This window comes from Heterocephalus glaber, unplaced genomic scaffold (assembly GCF_053883595.1).
Source record: "Heterocephalus glaber isolate CG9 unplaced genomic scaffold, H.glaber_assembly_v1.0 deba00001533, whole genome shotgun sequence".
In the NCBI taxonomy this organism is placed as follows: Eukaryota; Metazoa; Chordata; class Mammalia; order Rodentia; family Bathyergidae; genus Heterocephalus; species Heterocephalus glaber.
Window position 1 is genome coordinate 203,875 of NW_028258331.1, and position 26,313 is coordinate 230,187.

General features: G+C 36.4%; 1 pseudogene across 1 annotated transcript; it reads left to right on the plus strand.

Annotated features, from left to right (window-relative positions):
• Positions 1–1,084: 1,084 nt before the first annotated feature.
• On the plus strand, positions 1,085–20,263 carry LOC110346905 (vomeronasal type-2 receptor 116-like; annotated as a pseudogene). The gene is made up of 7 exons (XR_015442138.1): positions 1,085–1,263; positions 7,423–7,431; positions 10,118–10,144; positions 14,518–14,806; positions 15,160–15,958; positions 16,681–16,908; positions 17,223–20,263. The product of XR_015442138.1 is annotated as a vomeronasal type-2 receptor 116-like (transcript).
• The last annotated feature ends 6,050 nt before the right edge of the window (positions 20,264–26,313 follow it).

Below are 26,313 nucleotides of genomic sequence, written 5' to 3' on the forward strand. Positions count from 1 at the left end.
ATCTTATCTTGTATATCTGAAATTCTGTCCTCACATTGTCTCATTCTGCTCCGTAAACTTTCAATGGAGTTTTAATCTCCTGGAAATCTGTTTGCATGTGTTTTGTGGATTCCATTTTCTTCCTATGTTAGGATTCCATCATGTTCCTCAGCTCCTCTATTTTTTTTGTCTGTGCCCACTCTAGATTTATTAATCATGTCTTGTACTGTGGGCACAATCTCTGCTGTTACTGAGAAATTATTTCTGATTTCATCTTTTCCAGGTCCTCTTTTGTTGCCAGTTCAGGAGTCCAGGTCGTTGAGTATTAGATTGCACCATCTTGTTTCCCTCTGGGGTTGCCTTAAGTGATCTGAAAGTCTGGATTTGAGACTTTATTTATGTGTCTTTCCATTTCAACAGATGCAGCCTGCTGGGTCTTTGTTGAGGCATCTTTTTGCTCACCCAATAGTGAGCTGAGAATTTGAAGAATTCTCAGCAAACCAATCGAGCTGTCTCTTCTCTGCTGCTCACCAGTACACTAATTCCTAGGTTCAGAAAATTGTCCTTCTGAATCCCTGAGCTGACATGTTGTCTGGATGGGCTTCCGGCTGGGGCCAGTGCACACTTGGGATGGTATCTAGGTGTGTCACTGGCTAGAGGCCCTATGTAGCTGTTTTCTGGGAGGGTCATTGGCTGGGGGCTGTTCACTCCAATTTCTGTTGTGTGAGCAAGCTTCTGTCTAGGGTCTCACACACTTACTGATGGTATTGGTGTGAACCTCTGGCTGTTGATTGTGTACCTGTGCAGCTCTTTTCCATGAAGGCCCATTGCTTGGGCTGGTGCTCCCCACCCTCAGGGGTCTGGGTGGATCCCTAGCTCTGATCTATTTGCAGCTCTACTGCTCTGGTTCACACCACTGCTCCCCAACATAGGTGGTCTTGTGTGTCTTTACTACAGAGATTTTCTTCACTTTTCTGGTGGGCTTTAATTTTCATCAATGGGCTTCAGAGAGGCCCTCTTTCTGTTGCTCACTTCTACTCTAACTTCTCAAGCTCAGAACCATGTCCTTTTTGACCTCTGAAACTCTGCTGTGTGGATCCAGGTAATGGCTCAGCACAGCTGGTGGTTTCTGTCCCCCTTGCAGATCACCTCCTCGGTGCTCTCCAGTGGTGGTACAGTGGCCAGAGAGGCTCATCTCCTCAGCACTCTTCAGCTTCCTGCAATGGACCCAAGGGGCAGACACAACCTCCATATATCCACAAGACCACAACAACCAGCTATCATGTACAGACCATTTTGATGTTTTTTTAAAAAACACAGTCTTACTATGTAGTGCAGGCTGGTCTTAAGCTCACTACATAGCCCAGGCTGGCCTCAAACTCATGTCAAAACTACTGTCTCAGCTTCCTGAATGCACTAAATCAAATGCTTGAACAAATAATCTTAACAGATGTTTATTGAGTGTTCCAACCCACAAAATCAGAATACACATTCTTTTCGACTGCACATGGGTCATTCTCCAAAATATACTATACTCTTGGCCATAGAACATGCGTAAGTAAGTGCAAAGGAATTGAAGTTATCCCCTGTATATTATCAGACCATAGAGTGATGAAATTGGAAATCAATAGCAAAATAAACCACCAGAATTTCATAATCATATGGAAATTGAACAGAACATTTCTGGATAACCAATGGGTTCTTCTTCAAGAAATCACAGATTCTATAATTAAATTAAAATGTCAATACATCATGTCAGAATCTTTGGGACACGATGAGAGCAGTCTTATGAGGGAAATTCATAGCAGTAAATATTCATGCAATGGAAACAGAGTGAGTTCAATCACACAACCATATGCTGAAAATCAAACTTCTAGGAAAAGAAGAGCAGGACAAATGCAAAGCTCATACAAGGTTGGAAATTATAAATATCAGGGGAGAAATCAATATAATGGAGACTAAGAGAACAGTACAAAAAAAATGAAGCCAAGAGTTGGTTCTTTGAAAGAATAAATGTTTTATTCAAAAGAATAAATGTTTTATTCAAAAGAATAAAACACTTTTAGCCAACCTTATAAAAAAAGGAAAGAATAGGACCAAACCCATGAAATTAAGAATGAAAAGGGTGAATTTACAATAATCCCAGCAGAAATCCAGAGGATGATCAATACCTACTTCTACAACCTATACACAAATAATGATGGAAAACACAGAAGAAAGGCACAGATTCCTAGATAAGTATGAATTACCATCATTGAACCAAGAAGACCTAAAAATTCTAAAAATCCCAATGTCAATCAATGAAATTGAAAATGTAATTAAAAACTTACCAATGAAAAAAAGCCCGGTCCATATCGCTTCCCTGCTGAATTCTACAGGACATTTATAGAGGAACTTCTGCCACTACTGTTTAAATTATTCAATGAAATTGAAAGGGAAGCAATACTCCCAAATTCATTTGTGGAAGCAAGCATAACCTTGATCCCCAAAGCAGAAAAAGACCCAACTGAAAAAGAAGACTATAGGCCAATCTCACTAATAAACATAGACACAAAAACCCTTAATAAGATACTGGCAAATAGAATGCAGAAGAACATCAAGAAGATCATACACTCTGACCAAGTGGGATTCATCCCAGGGATACAGGGATGGTTCAACATATACAAGTCAATACATGTAATTCACAATATCAATAGAGACAAGGACAAAAAACATATCATCTTGATAGATGCAAAAAAGCATTTGACAAAATCCAACATGCATTTATGATATAAACTCTCCAAAGATTTGGAATAGACAGTCTCTACCTCAATCTGATAAAAGTCATCTATGAAAAACCAACAACCAATATCATACTAAATGGTCAAAAACTGAAATCCTTCACACTAAAATCAGGAATAAGACAAGGATATCCACTATCACCACTCCTGTTCAATATAGTCTTGCAAATATAAGCCATAGCATTAGACAAGAGAAAGAAATCAAAGGAATAAAGATAGGAAATGAAGCATTTAAATTGTCTTTATTTTCAAGTGACATGATACTATATATAGAAGACCTTAAGAACTCCACCAAAAGTCTTCTAGATTTAATAAATAAATTCAGTAAAGTAGCTGGATACAAGGTCAACCCACAAAAATCAATAGCCTTTCTGTACATGAAAAACACTCACTGAGAGAGAAATAGAGCAAACAATTCCTTTCACAATAGCATCCAAAAAATTGAAATTCCTTGGCATCAACCTAAGAAAAGAAATCAAAGACTTCTACTTTGTAAACTATAGCACTCTGAAAAAAGAAATTGGAGACAATATCAGAAAATGCAAAGACATCCCTTGCTTCTGGGTAGGAAGAATCAACATAGTGAAGATGCCCATACTTCCAAAACTGCTACATAGATTCAATGCAATCCCAATTGAAATTCCACCAGCATACTTCACAGACCTCAACAAAACAATTCAAAAATTCATTTGGAACTAGAAGAAACCTAGAACAGCAAAAGCAATACTAGGTAATGAAGACAAGGTAGGACGTATCACAATCCCCAACTTGAATCTATACTACAAAGCTACTGTGATAAAAACAGCATGGTACTGGCAAAGAAAAAGACCTGAGGCCCAGTAGAACAGATCAGAAGATGCAGAAACAACTCCAGACACACTCAGCTACTTTATCTTCAACAAAGGTGCCAAACACCCTCACTAGTGTAAAGATAGTCTCTTTAATAAATGGTGCTGGATAAATTGGGTTTCAAGCTGCCAAATATTAAAAATAGACCTTTATCTCTCATCATGCACTAAACGTAATCTAAATGGGTTAAAGATCTAAATATTTAAATAGAAACACTAAGCTAACTGGAAGAAAGGATAGGTAGAACTCGGGATGACATTGGTGTAGGAAATGATTTTAAGAACAAAACCTCCATTGCCCATGAACTAGCGCAAACAATCAACAAGTGCAATCAGTTCTTACTAAAAAGCTTCTTCCCAGCAAGAGAAACCACCAACAGTGTGAAGAGACAACCCACAATGTGAGAAAACATTTTCACCAGCTGTCCCTCAGGCAAAGGTCTACAGTCTACAATCTATAAAGAACTTAAAAAAAATCGCACCTCCCAAATTTAATGACCTAATCCAAAAATGGCCATCTGTAATGAATAGACATTTCTCAGGCAAAGAAGTAGCAATACCAAATAAACATATGAGAAAATGTTCAATATCACTGGTTATTACAGAGATGCAAATGAAAACAACACTGAGATTCCACCTCACCCCAAAAGAATGGCTGTTATCATGAAATCAATGAATAAAAAATGCTGGCTGGACTGTGGGGAAAGAGGAGCCCTGCTCCACTGCTGGTGGGAATGTAGACTGTTGCAACCACTGTGGAAATCAGTATGAAAATACCTCAAAAACTACATTTGGAAGTCCCATTTGGCCAAGGTATTCCCTTATTGGCTATCTTCCCCCAAAGAATTAAAAGTATCATACCCCACTGATGTATGTCCACCCATTTTTATAGCCACACAATTTGTGATAGCTAAAACTTGGAAGCTACCTAATTGCCCATCAACTGGAGGATGGATAAAGAAAATGTATTCTTTTAATATATAATGGAGTAATAGTCATAAAGAATGAGAAGCTTGAGACATTTATAGCTAAATGGATGCACATTGAGGCGATACTCTTATGTAAAATAAATAGGACACACGTGTAAATACTGAATAGTTTCTCTAGTGTGTGAAACTAAAAGTGTAAATAAGGACTAAGAGGTATAATAGATAATGTGAAATAGGAAGAAAAGGTGCAAAGGGGAAAAGGGAATTGGGAGGAGTAGGGGAAGGAAAAAGGGGGATGGAATCAATATGAGAAAAAGACTAGGGAGGGGTGGAGTGTTTGGATGGCAGGGGAATGTGGAAAAAAATATGACCCAACATGGTTATGTAAAGGTGCAAATTTCCAATGATGAATTTCATTATATTGTATACCTTAAATTTACCTACAAAATTAAATTTAAAAAATAATTCAAAAAGTAAAAATTGCTGGTGCAGACATGGTGACAAAGGGAACCTCTTTCATTGTAGGTAAGAATGTTAATTAGTAAAACCATTTTGGAAATCAGCATAGAGAATGTTCAAAGAAAACATCAGAAGTCCCTTATGACCTAGCTATCCCTCAGATAGATACCTTCCCAAAAGATCTACTGACATCATACAACAGCAATACATATGTAAAAATGTTTTAGCAGCACAAGTCATAGTAGCCGAAGCCTAGAAGCACCATGTATACTCATCAGAACAGGATTGGATTAAAAAAAAGTGGCATCTGTGCACAACGGAATAATATTAAGCTACAAAGAAGGACAAATTTGAGACATAGCAAAATGCATGCACCTGAAAAATGTAAGGATGAGTGAAGCTAATCAGACATACAAGCTTCAATACCAACAAGCGGTAATGGTAAACCTTTTAGAGCTTCCAGTGATTGGTAACTGCTCAGGCTGGCACACATGCAATAGGTTCAGCACCACTGTCATAGAGTGTCTCTCAGTTGAGGAAGGTGAAGCACAAACTTCTCAACAAAAGCATACATAGGAGACAATGGAATAGATCCCTGTAAGTGGGAAGTGGTACTACAGACAGAGTGTGCGTGGAGAGTGGGAGGCAAGGCAGAGGAAGTAGAACAAAGATATACCTCCTACAGGAACCTGATGACCTCCATGAATATAAACATTATGTGACATAAACATTAGATAAGATTAATAATATCAGCAATGATGAAAAATGGTAGGGGGTTCAGAAGTGGAGGGAGGAAGGCAGGAGCTAAAGGGAGTATAAAAGAATCAAGCTGATCCATATTATGTACATGATGACTCCCCAAGATGACTATAAACTCCATTGACTGCAAACATATATTAAGAAAAATGAAATAAAACTTTCAATATTTTTCTGCATTGATCTTCAGTTAGGGCTTTGGTGTTCTGCATTCAGTGTAATTGTTGCCATCCCACAAAATGGAGAATGTGGATGTGAGTTCAGCACAAGTGAGTGTTATGATGACAAGCATAGGTCATACAAAGAGTGAGCAGAGGATGCAATAAACCTAGGTGTATGAGGCTGTAACTCCTTTTCTTGTACTCTGGATCACATACTACACAGATGTTCTTGGCTGAGCCTAGGCCATCTCAGACCATTTCAATGAACACAAAGCTCTCAACCTATAGTGCAATCAGTAGGCAACATCCCAAAGGGCTTATTGACACAGGCTGAGAAGCAAAGTGCCCAGGAGGAAGTGGGCCTGGGATGTTGCTGTCAATGAACTTGTATGACTCATGGTACCTCTAGGTGGGGAGATGGTACTCAACTATAATTTCCAACTTGTGTTTTTCACCTTCACACCAGACTTCAGATGCAGACTCCAGGAGGCCAATGGTGGTAAATTGATCCCAGCTCCCCTGGGAGGCTCTGCTGAAAAGTGTCAGGGTCAAGAAAGTGTCCACCCATATAAAAAACAATAACGTGCAGACATAAACACACACATAATATATATGTCTCTGTGGCTGACAGCAAGATACCTCTTCATTCAGACAAGCCTTTGCAAATACCCCCTGAGATGTTCCTCTTGATTTTTGCATTCTTTCTCCTGCAGCTTAATCTCTTCATGTGTAATTTTCCAAATGAACCCTGTCTGTGCAGAATGAGCACCAGTGTGCATAAGGATGGAGACGTGGTGATTGAGGGGCTTTTCACACTTATTCCTGTATACTACCATCTTTTGAAAACACTAAAGCCTATGAGGAAACCAATTTTGTTGCCCTCAGTGTCTTTTCCACGTACTTATTTTCCCTTTGGTTTTTAGGAAGGATGATGTGTAACCATCTGTGGGTGAAGACATCAACCTTCACTCTATCGCTCTCCTATATGTAAAGTACCATCCAAGAATTATTTCGAATTTCCTTGTAAATTGTCTCAATTTTTGAACCTCAGAAGATAAATTCTTATTTGCTTAGCCTCCTGTGTTCAGGGTTGGAAGTTGCAGGATACATCACCTGCTACCTTATTCTACTGTTCATGGCCCTCCTCCCAACTAAGCTGCCACTGCACAGCACATTGACTGATGTTCTTTAGAATCAGAGCCCCAGACATGGTGTTGAGTTCACTGCCAAGAAGCTACCACAAAATATGCACTTTATACAATACTGGGCTTTCATATTTTCTTTAATGATAGATAAAATGTTTTACATCCCTACAGAGTGTCCACTGCTGACCACAAGCATAAGCCTCCTGCTAGGGAAGAATTTTGCTGTAGATACTCCGTGACTTTCCAATACTGTGCACATCATGACTCCATGCACTGTGTCCTCCATGACTCCTGGAGCTGCAAGGCAGGCCATGAACAAGGAAGAATTCCTCTGTGAGATATTCACCTACAGACTGATTCTTCAGCTCAGGGATGTAGGTACACTCTGTTCTGATACTATCACATCAGTTCTGTAGTCAAATGTATACTTAATTCATGGATTTTGGACACTGTCATAGGACTCTGGCAGATTAATTGTGCCCCTCTGTGGAACCAGGGTGTGACTGACACAGTGACTGACTGGGTTTTATCAGATGCTGAAGCCATGAATGCTCCTGTCATTGGGTGCAGGGATAGCAGGGTGAGAAGTATTGGCCTCTTTCTTCCATAGATGGTGCTGGATGTTTGTTATATTTATTATCACATCCAGATGCCTGCCTATTCTTTTATTTCCATACATTTGCCCTATGTTGTTATGGTTTTTGACACAGGATCATTTTTATATTTCCTAGGCTACCAGTAATATCTTGAGTTTCAGCATTCCCTTGACCCAGGCCTCCATAACAGCTGCAGTACAGGCATATGATATTATACCTGAAAAGTATGCTTTCCTTTTCATAATTTTCCCAGAGTACATTACCTGTTGTCCTTATTGATGTATTTATTTTATGACCATTAATTCTGGTAGCTTTTGTGGAGTGTGCTTTGCAGACAATGACAGAATGCCCGGAACATGGGGGTGGGGTTGGATCAGGGTAGTCTAATGCCAAGTTTAGGGAAGGTCTTATAAAGTAATCAGTGTATTTGTTGAGAATAGCAAGGAAAATTTTCTTTAATCAGAACACAATTCTGGGTGTAAGGACCACTGCAGTGGGGTTTTGCACTGGGGAGGAGGGTGTTCAGTAGGTTCTGAATGCTGGCTGGAACAAAGGGATTTTATAGCCACAGAGGAGGATGGAGGTCCCTTGGTGTACATGACTAAGAGACAGCACAAGGACAGAAAAGGATCTCAGAAAACAAACTCAGGATTCTAGCTTTGTTTCAGCCCAGTGTGATCAAACATATTCTGAAGATAATGGAGGATGAGGAACTGATCAGATACCAAGTGCTATTGGATTTCAAGAATAGTTCAATCCCTGGTACCAAAAAAAAAAAAAAAAGAATAGTTCAAAGATGCTAGACAGAGAGAGTGCTCCTTTCTCAGGGAAGAGAGAGGAAGCTACATTTTCTCTTTATTTTTCTCTGTTCTCCACTCACAGCTCAGGGAATCAGTCTACTGTTTAGTTGGCTCCATTTCCCTCCCACACACTCTACACCCAGGCCTATGACTGAAAAGAACATCCTTGCAATTCCAGGAACATTTTATGTCCAGGGTGACTTTCCCACTGGGAACAAGTATTAAGGGAAGCATGAGATAATTTTATTTCTACTAAAAGGAAATAAGGAAAATAAATAGGAAAATTTTAAAAAGAAAAATAAAAATTGGAAAACATTGCCTTTATATTTTGTTTGAATATTAACAGTCTATTGCAAATAAGTTTCATGTTTTACAGGAGGATATGGCCCATGTTTTCAGAAATGCCATTGCTCTAATAATCAAAAGAATCACAAAAATATCTTAGCCTTTTCTGCTCCTATATATAAGTACTACATTCCAAGTTGGATGCACTACTTCTATGATGCTGTAATCCATTTTTCTTACACAAAAATATGACATATATGTTGACATATACATCAATAAGTTTGTGAAAATTCTTCTGCCTCCATGATATGTTATGTAAAACCAGCAAATTCTCCTCATATCACAATTTGCAACTTCCTAAATTTCTAAATTGTTCATTATCCCATGTATCCATACTGTGGAAATTTCTTGATGTTTGACATATATATATGTATTAGTTTGTAATATATTAATATGCAGATGTATTGTCTCAGATTAAAGCAAATGAATGCTGAAAATGAATTTGACTGGGATTGAAACTATCTATACTTTTTAAAACTTGTTTTTACTATCAAGCAACCATCCAGAAATATAATACCAATCATACAGGGGAATATTAGTTCCTTAATCTTCACCTGTAGCAAGTGCTCTACATTGATATTGGCAAATGCTGTGATGTTGCTATATCTGCATTATTTTTAATAGTTGGATTGATTATATTACACATATTACCTTGAGAATATTTTATTTGATGGCTTTTTCTTTATCATTTATGTATCTTGCTATAAGCCTTTCCACTAGTTCAAGAATATTTTGCATGTTAAGTAAAGACTAAGTTGGTGAACCATATGCTATCTTTTTCAAATGATTAATGGGGCTATGAATATTTTGCATATATCATTTTTAACAGAACAGGAAATTTTAGGTAGCAAAGAATTCACTTATCATTTGTTTTTTTCTTCTTTTTACTATTCGTTCCAAAGTATTATTAAATAAATAAGTCTATATTCAAAAATTATTTAGTGCTTTTTCAATTTATTTTGTAATAAATACAGTTAAATTTTGCATGATTCTCTTCCCAAATAAATAAATACATTTATTTTGATTACTGATTTGTAATATGAACTCCCTATTATAAGCAGTACACATGTATAAACATATGTTATTTAATACAAAATTGCACATAGCTCATTTCTCTTTTCTTCTTATTTTGTTGCATTACTGCATCTGTAATTTTTTCCTTCATTCTCAGGTTGTTTAAAACATTATAGAAAATGCATTTTTTCCCCTAAATTATAATGTCATATTGTTCTGAATTACTTCTAAATATATTACTTTTAAAAGTAAAATCTCTATGTTTGCCCTAAAAAAATCTCTCTTTTTTCTATTTTTAATTAAAGTAGTGACAACTTCCAGAGAACTTTTAGGTGAGTGTTAACATGCGTGAAATACTCTCTTTGATGCTTTTGTCCTTTGTAGTGCATTATATTTTTGTTATAAGTACTATCATAAATTTTAAATTAATTTCATTGGTATGTTTTAGACATAATGATCACTTTCATCATAGGGAATTTGAAACTGTACATGATATATTTTTCTTCTTCTTTTTTTCCCCAAATTTCCTCCCTGTCCTTCAACCCCTCTCCCCCTCTTTATTTGCAAACATTATTTTTTCCATTTTTCAGTTCTATTATTTTTTTTTCTTTTCCTTTTCTTCCTTTTCCCCTACCCCCTCACTAAGTTCTTCTTCCTATTAGAACATTTTCTTCCCATTTTACAATGGTATCATGAATTTTGTTAAGTATTGCTGTGGTATATATACTATTTTTCACCAAAATCTTTTAATATAGCAATTTTATATTGGAAATTTTGATAGTTCTCAGGCATTAACATTGTGGTTGGCTCATGCACTTTTTGGTTAATCAGATTTTTTCATGGATTTTTAAAGTGAACAATCTTCTCCTTTATGAAATACTAATGTGTATGTGTCCAGTCTATTACTTTTTTCCTATCTGTTTTACTGAATATTTCCTTTATGGCTTAGAAACTCCAAAGCGATACTAAGTAATTCTGATGATAACACAGAAATATTGCCCTGGTCCTATTTTCAAAATGCTCTTGATACTCAATTTCTTAGGAGTATTTATACAAAATGTATACTAACAAGAAAAAGAAGACACATACAAAGCCTGAGGGTTAAAGATTTTAGTGCCAGCTCAGGAGGGACTCAAGTCAGCCTTATGTTTAATCTAAAGATCTGCATGACTGAGGCTCTCACAAAGGGGCACAACCATCACCACAATGACTGCCATCACAACAACAAAACCTTCCGAACACAGAGCTGGGGAAGCTTTCCTTGTGGGCTGTGTTCCATGTGTAACACCACACAATGCTGCTGGGAGAAGTTAACCTTATCCATGACTCCACTGGAGAACACAACTGGGAGCTAGTTCTTTGAGTTCCCTTGGACCCATCCCCAGTAGCTGTTAATCTTTCCTATTTTTTTATAGCCAGAAAAAAAAGAATACAATAATATATGCATGAATATAACACAGAAGATTCCTCCTCCCACAATATGCAAAGGAGGTCACACCCCATCAATTGGAAGACTTATACTAATTTTCATAACCCAGAATCTGCACAAAGTGGTTCAAGTAGTTTTGTGTGCAGTGCATCCCTGGAAGGAGGGTGAACTTGTACGCCTGCCCTCCCACTACTCTCACTGTAACTCATTGAGATTTTTTAAAGGGAGGTAAGTATTGAATAGAAAGGTTTACTGGTTTGTTTATCTTTATTTTCTTCTTTAGTTGTCAAATAGTAATTATATGTTTTATTGGGATGCAATGCTATGTGTGGATATATATTTACATTACCCAACAATAAAGCCAAGCAGGATACAATATCTAATACTTTTTGTCCTGCCCCACATGGATGAATGTGGACAGAGATTTTGTTTTAGTTACATTCAAATACTAGTATTAATATTAAGTATCTCTCACTAGTTGCCTGATAGTATCAAATGCTCCCTATATTTGAATAAGCATATTGTTTTTCTCCTTGCAGACATGTGAGAATATTTTTAAAAACTATTGCTGTAGTGACTTATGTAGTATAATCCTTTGCTCAAAATTTTTTGAGTATTTAGAGCAAGCTCTTGTTCATTTAATAGAAAACACATTTTGTGTTCCATACATTCACTTTTTACTAAGAAATTACTAGATGACTACACTTATTGTTTTTTGTGAATGGAAATTGAAACCTAGACCTTCGTGGTGACCTAGATTGCTAGCCTGTTTTAATTTCTTTTTTTAGGTTGACACGTGCTTAGATTTAAACTGTCTGTATGGGCTTGAACTTGCAGTCATTCACCTTCAGGGCCCTAATCCCAAACAGAGATTACCGGTGTGCACCACCATGTCCAATTTCCCTTCTGACATATATATAGAAGTCCCTGATCTGTAAATCCTTCCAGATTCAGTGTATATTGGACTTTCTGTTTCAACTCTGTGGAAGCCCAGTATTGTTTGTATAATTTCACCTTCACATTTTCAAATTCAGACACTTGGGTAAATTTTAATTTTATTTTTAATGCAAAATCAAATAGGTTTTATTTCAATTTTAATTTTATTAGTACATTGATTGTAGGGAATTGGTACACACATGACACACCTCGATTCTTTCTTCTTCCCTTTTCCCAGTCCATTTTATTTTCTGAGCATCAGATTTGTTTATTTATCTTCTAAGTCCATATAAAGCTCATTATTATTTATACTAAGTAACAACCAGACTAAGGAAGAAAAACATATAAAACACATAAGACAATTGTACCAAGTCAAGACAAGCTATTCTCTTACATATATTGTCCGTGCTAGATTTACAGAGAATAGCTTTTCTCTCCCTCCCTCCCTCTCTCTCTTTATCTCTGATTTCCTATTATCTGGCTTTTGTTTCACACATTATTTATATGTAGAATTTTTGATATAAGATAAAGTATGTGATTTTTAAGCTCATTTATCTGATTTAATTCACTTAACATCATTTTCTCAAGCTGAATCCATTTTCCTACCAATGACTCAGGTTTACCTTTCTTTCCAATAGAGTAGGTCTCCATTGTGTATGAATACCACATTTCCTTTTGTCTATGCTTCTGTTGACAGACATAGATGCTGTTCCCAAAATTTAGCAATTATGAATTATGTGACTATAACCATAAGTATAAGATGTTAACTCTTCTGAGAAGACACCAAGAAAGGGAATAGCTCAGTCAAATGAAATTTTTACTTTTAGAATTTGAGGAAACTCCACACTGATTCACCTAGGGATTGTTCCAGCTTACACTGCCACCAACACTGAAGATGGGTTCCTTTTTCCTGAGAGGCTTCCCAAAATGTAGTATGTTGTTTTAATTTGCATTTCCATAGTGGTCAGTGATATTGACTATTTTTTTCATGTATTTATTGGCTGTTTGTATTTCTTTATCTGAGAAGTGTCTATTCATTTCAGATGCCCGTTTTTTGAATGAGTCTGTTAAATTTAAGGGTTTATTTTTGAAGTTCTTTACATACTCTCTATGTTAGTATTATGCTGTACATTTGAAGAGTAGCTGTCAAAAATCTTTCCCTTTCTGTAGGTTGTCTCTCCACTCCTATAGTGATTTACTTTCTTGTGAAGAGCTTTTCAATTGTATATAATCCTATTTGTTGCTACTTGGTAATATTATTTGTGCAACTGGGATTTTTCAGAGAACATCTTTGCCCACACCTATGTCTTCAAGTGTTTGAGCTATTTTGTCTTCCAGTGGATGATTTCACTTCTAATGTTGAGATCTTTGCTCCATTTCATTATAATTTTGTACATGGTAAGAGATATGAGTTTAGGTTCCCCCATTAGCATGTATATAGTCAGGTCATCGAGAACCATTTACTAAAGAGACTGTCCTTCATCCAGGGAAGGGATTTAACCCCTGTCAAAGATAACATAATTGAGTGTGCCTGGAGTTGTTTCTGCATCTTCTATTCTGTTCCTTTGATCTACAAGTCTAGTTTTGCCAATACCATGCTGCTTTTATCACTGGAGCTTTGTAGTATAGCTTATCCTTGGGATTTGATGTCCCCTCCTTTGACCGTGTTGCCCAGAATTTCAGATGCATAACTGTGATGAGTGAAAGGTTTAGGAAATTCAATTGCAGCATTTTGCTGCACCATAATCATCCACAGATGTGTTTCTTGATTTGTCTCAGATCTTCCATTGAACATTATTTTCATTGGTATTTCCACCTTCATGCATATCATTGTTATAATAAGAAGTGTTTAAGTATGACTTGTTTAACTATATAATCTAAGACTTTATGGAGGCCAGTTATTCAAAGATGGAATTATTTTTCTGGTTGCTTAACCTTAGGATATTGACTGAATTCTTTCTGCTGTATAAAATATACCAGCAACTGAGTGTTTAAAGCAATAATTCTCAGTATTTAATACATGTGGCACAGAAAATGAAAAGGCACCTGCCTTCTAGTTTATCAGTGGCTGTCTGTCCATTGTGTCCTCACATGGAAGAACCATGAAGTGATTGTCCTGAGATCTTGTGAGGCAATGATGAGAAATCACATCAAGTTCTCACCAAAACCTGATTACACCTCCTCAAAAATACCCACTAGTAATCTTACATTTTTGCATCAGAACTTAAAACATGAATAAGGGGAGGAACATGAGCATTCCATTCATAAATACTATTGTACTGGATTGCAATATAACCATAGATTGCATTTACTATAAAGACCTGTATTCTCTCTATGCAGGTATACACCCAACCACTACCACAATGTTGTGGCCTTCACATTTGCCATAGAAGAGATCATCAAGAATCCGCAGCTTCTACCCAACATATCTCTGGGGTATGAGTTCCATAATTACCTTCATGGTCACTGGAGGGTACTGGAGAGTTCTGTCATTTTGCTCACAGGATGGGATGAGACCCCTAATTACTCCTGTGGGAGAGAGAGCAAGTCTGTAGCAGTGTTAACAGGAACATTATATGGATATTCTGTGCAAATCGGAACCCTGCTGGAGCTGTACAAGTTTCCACAGGTGAGGATGAGTGAGACATGGAAAGATGAAACCATGTCTTGGTGGTGACATTATTAGGTGCCTAATCGGGGTGGAAGAAGGATCCTGGATAAAAAAACATCTTGACCAGTTTGTCATTTGAATGTATAAGTATGCAATGACTTGGTGTGTTGCTCACAATTTCCTTGTCTACAGCAAAAAATAGGGAGAGAAGAAATCAAAAATGTTTCCTAAAAATGAGATAATTAGAAAGACTGTATAAATAGGTGTCTCCTCCTACTCCTTCCAGTTTTTACTTAGTATTCTCTAGGCATGAGGGTGTGCTTGGATTTCATGTTCTTACTTATATTCCTTCCTATTTTCTTTCCTTTTAGGTTACATTTGGTTCTTTAACCACTATGCTAAGGAACAATGGACAGTTTCCTTCTATCAGGTAGCTCCAAAGGATACATCTCTCACTTTTGCTATGGTTTCCTTGATGCTTCACTTCAGCTGGACCTGGGTGGGACTGATCATTTTGGAAGGTCCAAAAGGTCTTCAGTTTTTCTCAGATGTGACAAGAGAGATGTACAGGAACAAAATCTGTGTGGCATTTGTGACAAAGTTCTCAAGAAATGTTAGGGCATATGAGACAGTCACACAGAAACATACTATCCTGACTAAGGAATCATCACATGTAAATGTGATCATTATTTACTATGACACTGAAATTCCACATGGTGTAAAGTATGGTATAGAGCACTATTTACCAAGGGGCAAAGTCTAGGTCACAAACTCACAATGACATGCTGACATGACTGGGAAAAGTTTCATACTTAGTTCATTCTATGGGACTCTCATTTTTTCCAACCACGGTGAGAAAATTTCTGGTTTCAAAACTTTTGTCCAAGAAGCCAACCCCTTAAAATACCCAGAAGACTTTTACCTCACTGAGTTTTGGTTCAATAATTTCCACTGCTCATTCTCTGTGACTGCTCACTGAGAGACTGTACACCTAATGCCTCTCTAGCATGGCTGCCTGCAAATCGTTTTGACACAGCCATGACCGACTGGAGTCACAATATATACAATGCTGTGTATGGTGTGGCCCATGCCCTCCATGAGATTCTCCTTCAACAAGCACAGTGGCCACGAATGGGACACAAAGAAGTGATGGTGTTTGCCCCTTGGCAGGTAAATCATCTTTTTTGTAATGACATGCAAATGTCACCAAGATACCTTTTTAAAGTTAATATGCATGTGCTTCATCAGAGAATTTTAGAACACTGTATCCAAAAGTACAAGTGACTACACACCAGCTTATGATTAAGGATGTTAATATTGAGCTGGGAAGAAATGTTCACTTACCATGAAGGCCTTGGCATCAAAAATAAATAAATATGGGACAAGATCATTGATTTTGTTTAAAAGATCTCAGTGTCCACCTAGATAATTGTTTTATTATAAAATCTCAATATTTTCCTCAAACTTCTTAAAGGGCAAGAACAGACCTAATTCTTGGATTTAAATGGTGCTAACCCCTATATTAGATACATTATTTTAAATTTATCACTCCATGCTACAATCAATTTGGCTAGTGACAACTTCATTTTGCAAGTCCAGGCTGTTGGAACATCAAGAGAGAAAATTATTAAAATATCAAATACTAATTTTTCTAACACCCATGAAAACTTTATTTCTATAAGTGTGTTTATGAATTTTACTCCTGAGATTGATTGACTTTTTGGGAAAAGTAGGACATTTTGTCTCCATAAGATTTTATTCATTCTACTTTATTAATTGCCAGTGTAAAATTTGCATTCTTAAATAAGATTAAAGATAATTGGGAGCTTTCCCTAATTATTTTTTTGTCTGGATAATGAATCCCTGTTCACCAGAGGATGTGTCTCTTTTAGCTGCACCCCTTTCTGAAGAACCTCCAATTTGACAACCCTGCTGGAGACCAAGTGACTTTGAATGACACAAGGAAACTGGATGTAGAGCATGACATTCTCAACTTTTGGAATTTTCCAGAAGGCCTTATACTTAAAGTTAAATTGGGTGCATTTAGCTCACATGGTCCTCTTGGCCAGCAATTGTCTTTGTCTGATGATATGATTGAGTGGGCCACAGGAATTACAGAGGTATGTTGGACAAAATATCATAATGCACTACATTACCAAAAACCAAACATGTGGTTGTAGAATGTCTATCCCATATTTTTCTCAGGAAATGGAAATTATGTGAATTACAAATATCAATTTTCAATTTTACCAAGGTTTCCATAAATTGGTAAGGGACATATTCATTTCACTATATGTTGTAAATATTTATAGAATTCTGTTGTTATATATGACATTTACACACATATATATCATTCCTGCATATACACATTTCTCTCAAACTCTGAAGAAGGGAAAAAATTCTAACACCTCACCAAGATATGTTTTTCCCTCAGACTCCACGCTCTGTATGCACTGAGAGTTGTCATCCTGGATTCAGGAAATCCCCTCAGGAGGGAAAACCTGCCTGTTGTTTTGATTGCACCCCTTGCCCAGAGAATGAGATCACCAACGACACTGGTCAGAGTGTGTCTTCGGGACAAATTCTCCATGTTCATTTTGTATTCACTCCATCCATCCAGGAAATGGAAAAAAATTGTTCAGAGAACAACTATGATCAAATTCTTTCTTCTGTGAATGACAAAATTCTTCCTTCTATCAGGTGAAAATTTATTCTTTCAACTTAGAACTATTATCCTTTTAAAGACACATTATCTGTCCCTTGTACTATACATACTCATAGATTCACTTTTATTTCTTATGTTTTCTTTTCCTTTTGGCATTGATGAAGATTGAACCAAGAGGGCCCCTTGCCCTGAGCTTTATCACTACCTCCTTTCATTTTGTTATTTTGAAAAAATCTTGCTAATGTTCACCAGCTTGTCTCAGGTTACTGAGTATCTGGGATCACAGATATATAAAACTCCACCTGGCTTTTTTGATTTGTTTTCTAGACCCACTGAAAGTCCATTTCACATGAGAACTTTTTTCCCCTCCCCATAGTCTCTGAGTTCCATCTGCACCACGAAGCTTAACACAGAGCATTCTTTTTTTTCCATTAAATTTATTGGTACATTTTAGGTATAAAAAACAGTTACATTCATCATTGGGATTTTCTACCTTTACATGATATATATTGGGGTTTTTTCCCCATTCCCCTACACTCCCTTCAACCCCTCCACCCTTCCCTATTTACAAAGACAGTTTCCATTTTTTCCTTTCCTCATAATTTTTCTTTTCCTTTCTTTCCTTTCCCCTACCCCTCCCACTTTCCCTACACCTTTAGACCTTTTCTTTCTACTACACAATATCAAGTATACATTTTGATCTGTATTTGCACATTTAGATTTTCACACCAGAGAAACTATTCAATATTTGCACGTGTGTCCTATTTATTTCACTTAAGAGTATGGCCTCAATGTGCATCCACTTATCTATAAGTCTCTCTAGTTCTCCTTCTTTATGGCTGAGTAGTACTCCATTTTATTAAAAAAACACATCTTCTTTAGTCTCCAGTTGATGGGCAATTGGGCTGTTTCCAAGGTTTAACTGCTAGAAGCTGTGCCACTATAAACATGGGTGAGCATATATCACTATGGTATGACTCTTTTAATGCTTTTGAGAAAATACCCAGCAGAGGAATATCTGGGTTCTCGTTTTTTGAGGTATCTCCATATTGATTTCCACAGTGATTGCATCAATTTGTACTCCCATCTAAAATGGAGAAGGGTTCCTTTCTCACCACAACCCTGCCAGCATGGTTGATTTCTTGAGAGCAGCCATTCTTTCTGGGGTGAGGTGGAATCTCAGTGTTGTTTACATCTGCATCCCTCAAATACCAGTGATGTTGAATATTCTTTCATATGTTTATTTGCTGCTTTTACTTTTGTGTCTGAGAAATCTCTGTTCATTTCAGATTCCCATTTTTTAATTGAGTCTTTATATTTGGGAGTGTCTGATTTTTTTTGCAATCTTTATATATTTTAGATAGTAGACCTTTGTCTGAGGAAAAGCTTGTAAAATATTTTTCCCACATTGTAGGTTGTCTCTCAGCTAACACAGAATATTCTTAAACAACATGTGCTCACTTGATGTGAAACCTAATTTTAAATACACTGGAGATGAAGCTCCAGGATATTCTTACTTTTCAGGACCTAGCAGTGATTTTAGAGAAAGCAGGTTCTCAGAGAGATTGTGTCTATCTTCAGACAGAGATATTTCTTTGGTTTACAACATGCCTAGAATACAGTATGATATTAATGACTAGGATGTCATCCCTGCTGTCCTAGATGTTGCACATCAGAAGGGGAAATAACATGCATCAGGACTCATAATTCATGCAACAGAGCTGTAGGATGATGTGCATTCAGTCTAAGGGATTTAATGAGTGATGATAGCCATATGTTTAGGAGAATGTCAGAGATGTTTTCACAGGAGAGTAGCATTAGTATTTGTTCTGTTTCTTGCATAAAATGTGTCCCACAATTCTGTGTATAAAATAGCATTGGATTATAGGGGTACTATGTCATCAGTGGGTTAATTCAGTGATAAATCCATAGCTGCACATGCTGTTAGGAGCAGTCCTGGTCAGAAGACATGACTCATAGAGGGTGTGACCTGGAAGAGCATGTCTCCCTACCAGTTCTCTCTCTCTCTGACTGTGGTTTTCTCTGTCTCTGTGTGTGTTTCTGTCATTGTCTTTATCTCTCTCTCTGCTCCCATGAGACGAGCAGGTGTCCTCTGTCCTGATTCTTCCATGATGCCATTTCTGCATTTAATCCACTGATTGTGCCCTGAAAACCTGAGCCAAAATAAAATTCTTCTCCTCTAAATTGTCCATGTTAGCTGTTTTTTCCAAGGGATCCGAAATTGACTCATTCAGTATTGTACAAGAAAAAAAAATAAGGTGGCATAAATTCTTGTTTAGGATTAGCAGATGTGGTGAAAATAACAAATTCTCTTTTATCTATTGTCCAAAATCCTGAAAAAGAAATTCTATATTGTGGGACTGTGTGATTCAAAATTTATGTATTCCCTTAGACTGTGTTATGTCTAATGGCTAAAATGTGTTTGCTAGTCTTGCTAAGCAGATAAAATCTGTAACTAAGAGTTCTTAGTGAAATCATCCACCCTCTTGTTTGCCCGGAACTTGGAAAATTCCCGGACTCACTATCAGTAAAACAACCCATCACCAGATGTGCTGACTATCAGTACGTGACAGTCGTGACCATATGGTCACAAGGTCTTACTGTGTGCCTGCTGACCATCAGCATGTAATAATGAGTCATTAACCTTTTTTCCTGTAAATCTACATGTAACCTCCCCCTTCAACCCCCTATAAAAACAGCCTCGGACTCTGAGCCAGTTGCCTCTCTCAGCTACTTTGCTTTGGGAGTGCCGTCTGGCCAGACTAATAAAGGTCTGTTTTACTTTCCAACTTGTCTGGTGTGTTCCTTCCCGGGTGATCGTCGCTGCAGTCAGCTCCTTGGAGCGTTTGGTAAGGCCCCCGGTCTTACAATATCCTAAAACCACAGATAATATGAGGGTAAGAATTGAAACACTGTATAGAAAAGTTACAAATTTGCAAATACTGAAGGATTTTGCATACCATAAGCATGACTTGGGAAACGCTTGAACTGAAGATAAAGGATGGCCTGGTTGAATCACCTTTCTACTGGATATTTTCTAATTTGATTTTGGGGCTGACATGTGTTTAGATTTGGCAACATACTTAGTAGGATTTCAAACTTGCTTTGAAAAATACCTGACTGTTGATGTACCTGAGAAATAATTGGGGTATGTATTCATTACAGAATTTGAGGACATGGTATTTTTATGTTTTTTTATGTTGACAAAGAGAGAAGGATTAGTTCAGGAATATAACTTTATGTATCATTGTTGTTTCTTACTAACAATTGACAATAATTTGTGTCTCACACAATGATTCAAAATGGAAATAAATAAGCATGGGTACTTGAATACATGACACCAAATTTTGTGAGTAGAACCAAAGCAAAACTATTGTTAGTGACAAATGCATATTTCATAGCGTATATATTCAGGTACATATTTATGAATATTGATATAGAAAAAGGCTGGAGTTCTGTATTTGAAATACTGAAGAAATGGACAGATTCCTAAATATGTATGAATTACCAAAGTTGAACAAAGATGACCTAAAAATTCTAAACAAACCAATATCAGTCAATGAAATTGAAAACTTATGAAAGAAGAAAAGGCCAGGCCAGACGGCCTCAGTGCTGAATTCTACAAGGCATTTAGAGAGGAACTACTGCCACTTCTGTTTAAATTATTCAGTGAAAATGAAAGGGAAGCAATACTCCCAAATTCATTCCTGGAAGCAAGCATCACCTAGATACAAAAAGTAGAGAAACACCTAACCGAAAAAGAGAACTATATGTCATTCTCACTAATAAACATAGAGGCAAAAATCCTTAATAAGATACTGGCAAATAGAATGTAGAAGAACATCAAGAAGATCATACACTATGATCAAGTGGGATTCATCCCAGGGCTGCAGGGATGGTTCAACATACACAAATCAATAAATGTAATACACTATATCAATAGAGGCAAGGACAAAAACCATATGATCATCTCAATAGATGCAGAAAAAGCATTTGACAAAATCCAACATGCATTTATGATAAAAGCCTACAAAAATTGAAGTAGATGGTCACTACTTCAATCTGATAAAAGCCATCTATGAAAAACCAAGAGCCAATATCATACTAAATGGTCAAAAACTGAAATCCTTCACACTAAAATCAGGAACAAGACAAGGATGTCCACTATCACCACTCCTGTTCAATGTAGTTTTGGAAACATTAGCCACAGCAATTAGACAAGAGAAAGAAATAAAAGGAATAAAAATAGGAAATGAAGAAGTCAAATTGTCATTATTTGCTGGTGACATTATACTCTACATTCAAGACCTCAAGAACTTCACCAAAAGCCTTCTAGACTTAATAACCAAATTCAGTAAAGTAGCTGGATACAAGGTCAACACACAAAAAATCAATTGCTTTTCTCTACACAGACAACAGACTCACTGAGAGAGAAATAGGGCAAAAAATTCCTTTCACAATAGCATCCCAAAAACTGAAATACCTAGGAATTAGCCTAACAAAAGAAATCAAAGATCTCTTCTCTGAAAACTATAGCACTCTTAAAAGAGAGATTGAAGATATTATTAGAAAGTGGACAAAAAATGGAAAGACATCCCTTGCTCCTGGGTAGGAAGAATCAACATAGGGAAAATGACCATACTTCCATAAGTGTTATATAGATTTAATGCAATCCCGATTTAAATTCCACAAGCATACTTCACAGACCTTGAGAAAATAATGCAAAAACTCATTCAGAACAAGAAGAGACTTAGAATAGCAAAAGCAATACTAGGCAATGAAGACAAGGTAGGGTGTATCATAACCCCCAACTTGAAACAATACTACAAAGCTACTGTGATTAAAAACAGCATGGTACTGGCAAAAAAAACAGACCTGAGGACCACTGGAATAGATTGGAAGTTGAGAAACAATTCCAAACACACTCAGCCACCTCATCTTCAACAAAGGAGCCAAAAACCCTCACTGGAGAAAAGATAGCCTCTTTAATAAATGGTGCTGGAAAAATTGGGTTTCAACTTGTCAAAGATTAAAACTAGACCACTATCTCTCACCATACACTAAACTAAAATCAAAATGAATTAAAGATCTAAATATTAAAATAGAAATGCTGAACTGGCTGGAACAGAGGTTAGGTAGAACTCTTGAAGACATTGGTGTAGGAAAAGGTTTTATGAACAAAACCTCAGTTGCCTATGAACTAACACAAATAATCAACAAGTGGGATCTCTTCATATTAAAAGGTGCACAGCAAAAGAAACAACCAACAGTGTGAGGAAACAGTGGGAAAAAATTTTTCACCTGCTGTTCCTCACACAAAGGTCTGCTGTCTAGAATCTATAAAAACTTTAAAAAATCAGATCCCCCAAATTTAAAAACCCAATCTGAAAATGGGCATCTGAAATGAACAGACATTTCTCAGACAAAGAAGTAGAAATAGCAAATGAGCATATGAAAAAATGTTCAACAGCACTGGTCATTCGAGAGTTACAAATGAAAACAGTGCTGAGATTCCACCCCATCCCAGAAAGAATGGCTTCTATCATGAAATCAACCAATAGCATATGCTGGCGGGGCTGTGGGGAAAGAGGTACACTACTCCACTGCTTCTTGGTGTGTAGACTGATGCAACCACTGTGGAAAACATTATGGAGATACCTCAAAGTATTAGGACTGAAAGTCCTATTTGACCCAGCTATTCCCCTGCTGGGTGTGTTCCTCAACGAATTAAAAGTATCATACCACAGCAATATATGTGCACCCATATTCATAGCAGCAGTTTGTAATAGCTAAAACTTGGAAGCAGCCTAATTTCCCATCAACTGGCTACTGGGAAATGAAAATGTGGTGTTTTTTTATATATATATATAAAATGGAGTACTACTCAGACATTAAAAAATGAGAAATTAGAGACATTTATAGATAAGTGGATGCACATTGAGGCCATATGCTTAAGTGAAATAAATAAGACACACGTGTAAATACCAAATAGTTTCTCTAGTGTGAGAAACTGAAAGTGTAAATAAGGACTAAAAGGTATAATAGATAATGTGAAATAGGAAGAAAAGGGGCAAATGGGAGAGGGAAGTGGGATGGGTAGGGGAAAGGAAAGTAGGGAATGGAATTAATGTGAGAAAATGAAAAACTGGAAGCAAAGTCTTTTTAAATAGGGAGTGAAGGAGGGGTTGAAGGGAAGGCAGGGGTATGGGGAAAAAATAAGAACCAAGAGAGATTATGTAAAGGTGCAAATTTCCAATGATGAATGGCATTATATTGTATACCTAAAATGTGAAAAAAAATCCGTATGTACATAGACTGAGTTATATGATCCATAGTATATACATGAAGCAATTCGTCAGCATCCTATTGAGATACCTGCCTGCCTATGGTCAATGTGCATAATGTATAATGCACAATATTCAGCCAAGGTTGTTATTTTCAGGTTATTAAATAAAGAAATCCAGTATATAAACACAGTGAAGGGTATAGCCATTAAGAAACCTGTAACGGTGACATTTCCAGGAGAAGGAAACTGGAGATCCTCAGGTAAAATTAAATAAGGAAGACACATGAAGAGAAGTACTGCATGTTCTCATAATATGTGGAATCAAAACACGTGGCATAAAAGAGTGAGGGAGGTGATTATTAGAGAAGGAGAAGGGAATAAGCGTGAGGGGGTGTAAGGGAGGATAGGGCAGGGGTAAAATATATTATGCACATGTAGAAAAATACCACATTGAGGGCCAGAGATTTAGCTCAGTGGTTCTGCCACCTGCCTCACAGACACAAGGTCCCGAGTTCAATCAGCAGTATCAAAAAAAGAGAGAAAAAATACACATTGAAATCCAATGTTAAATGAAATTAATAGGCACTAAGAAAATATCATAAAATAAATGCTTTGAGGATTCAAAGGTGAAAAATTATACCAGTGCACAGTGAAGATAGGCAGGCAGTTATATGAATAGAATGCTAATTCCTCCGTATATATGTATATATATATATACACATATATAAGTATATATATGTATATATATACACACTAGTGATGGTATAACTTATCAATGCATTCAACAATATGCTAATGCTAAGTTAAACTATTTCAGAGAAAAATGAAGTCAGAAAATAATTCATGTTAAGAGGAAATAATTTATGTTAAGAGGAAAGCTAAACAAAATATAGTATTTATACACAATGGAGTAGTACTGGCCTTAAAGATGGATATACATGAGTCATTTGTCACAAAATAGGTCCACCTTGAGACCATACTTTTAAGTGAAGTAAGTATGGCTCACATGCATAAATATTGTATAGTTTCTCTTCTATAAAAAAACTTGATATATAAAACATTAAATAAAATATAATCACAAGGAAAGAAGAGAGAGAAATAAAGTTATTGTATTTCAGCAATGACAATGTATCAGAAAGTGTTCCTTGATTTAATATAATTGTCATTTGTTTTATATGCTTTGTGGCCTATTAGTCTGTTGTCAGTCTGTATATACAATAATTAACTCAATAAGGAATTACAAGATAAATGAATTCAATCCTGGCACAACAAAAGGGAAGTGGAGGGGAGGGGGAAAATTAAGATGTGTTCGGTACATGTACCAATTCTCTATAGTCAATGTATTCAGTATGTACTGCAAACATGTACAAATTAATATTTTTTAAGAGAGAGACTAAAGCTACATTATATTATCCACAGCTGCCAATGTCATTACAAGAAGCTAAGTTGATAGGTTGGTTATTTTAGGAAATAAATTGATATATTCTCTTCCAAATTGAGATTTATATCCTAAGGAGGGAATCCATGACCAAATTCAGTTTATGAAATATACTTTAGTGTAGTACGTTCATGAAAAAAGAAATAATATCAATGAATGAGGAAAATTATAAATTTGAAGTCCTTTCTGAGATTTACAACTAAAGCAAAACAACATTTCATAAATTAAACATAGAAAGAAACTGTTTACCTCCCAAGAATGACATTCACACAACCCTAAATTGAACAACACACTTTGTGGTTAAATTTTGAAAGCAAAAATCATAGTACAATTTTCCTTATAACTCCTTCTCCCACATATTATGCCACATGTACCTACTGATACATATACTCAGAAACACATATAAAAATAATCATGTACAGGGAAAAAAAAAGAATACATCTGAGATAATTTTCCTATGGTATTAGTGTGTAAGTATAAAACCCACATAAATTAACAATTAGATTGTTTGGTGATGGAATATCAATTAAGGTGAAAAATAACCTATTTCTGCAGCTCAGTCATTAATATTTCATATCTGGTATTGTACAGAGTAACATTTAATCAATAGTAGAGTATTAAATATGCAGGTAATATTAATAGGTTTCTGAAAGATACCACGTTTAAGCATAGAAAAACTTTCTAGCAGTAAAATTGAAGTAACTGGTTGAAGAGAGCATGTTCATGGATTGAAATGCTCAGAAATGGGAAGATGCTAGTATTTTTCAACTGGATTTACAGATTCAATTCAATTGTTACACAAATTAAAATACATGTTATCATGAAAGCTGTAACTGTTCATGGGAGTGGGAGAACATATCCTAATGGACACTATGTGATATTCATCATATCCTTAGAACTTAGTATATTATTTGGGTTTCTCAAATGGTTGTCCATTGATTGAATCTATAAAACATGTCTTGCAGTGATTTGCTATTAACAGGCACATATTTCCTTGCATTCTGAAAATGCAGAACAATACAGAAGAGAGCAGTATGAATTGGGACACACTGTTTTGCTTGGTACCTAGAAAATCAAAGGAAAAGCTGGGCATGCAGATGCAGACCTGGAAGCCC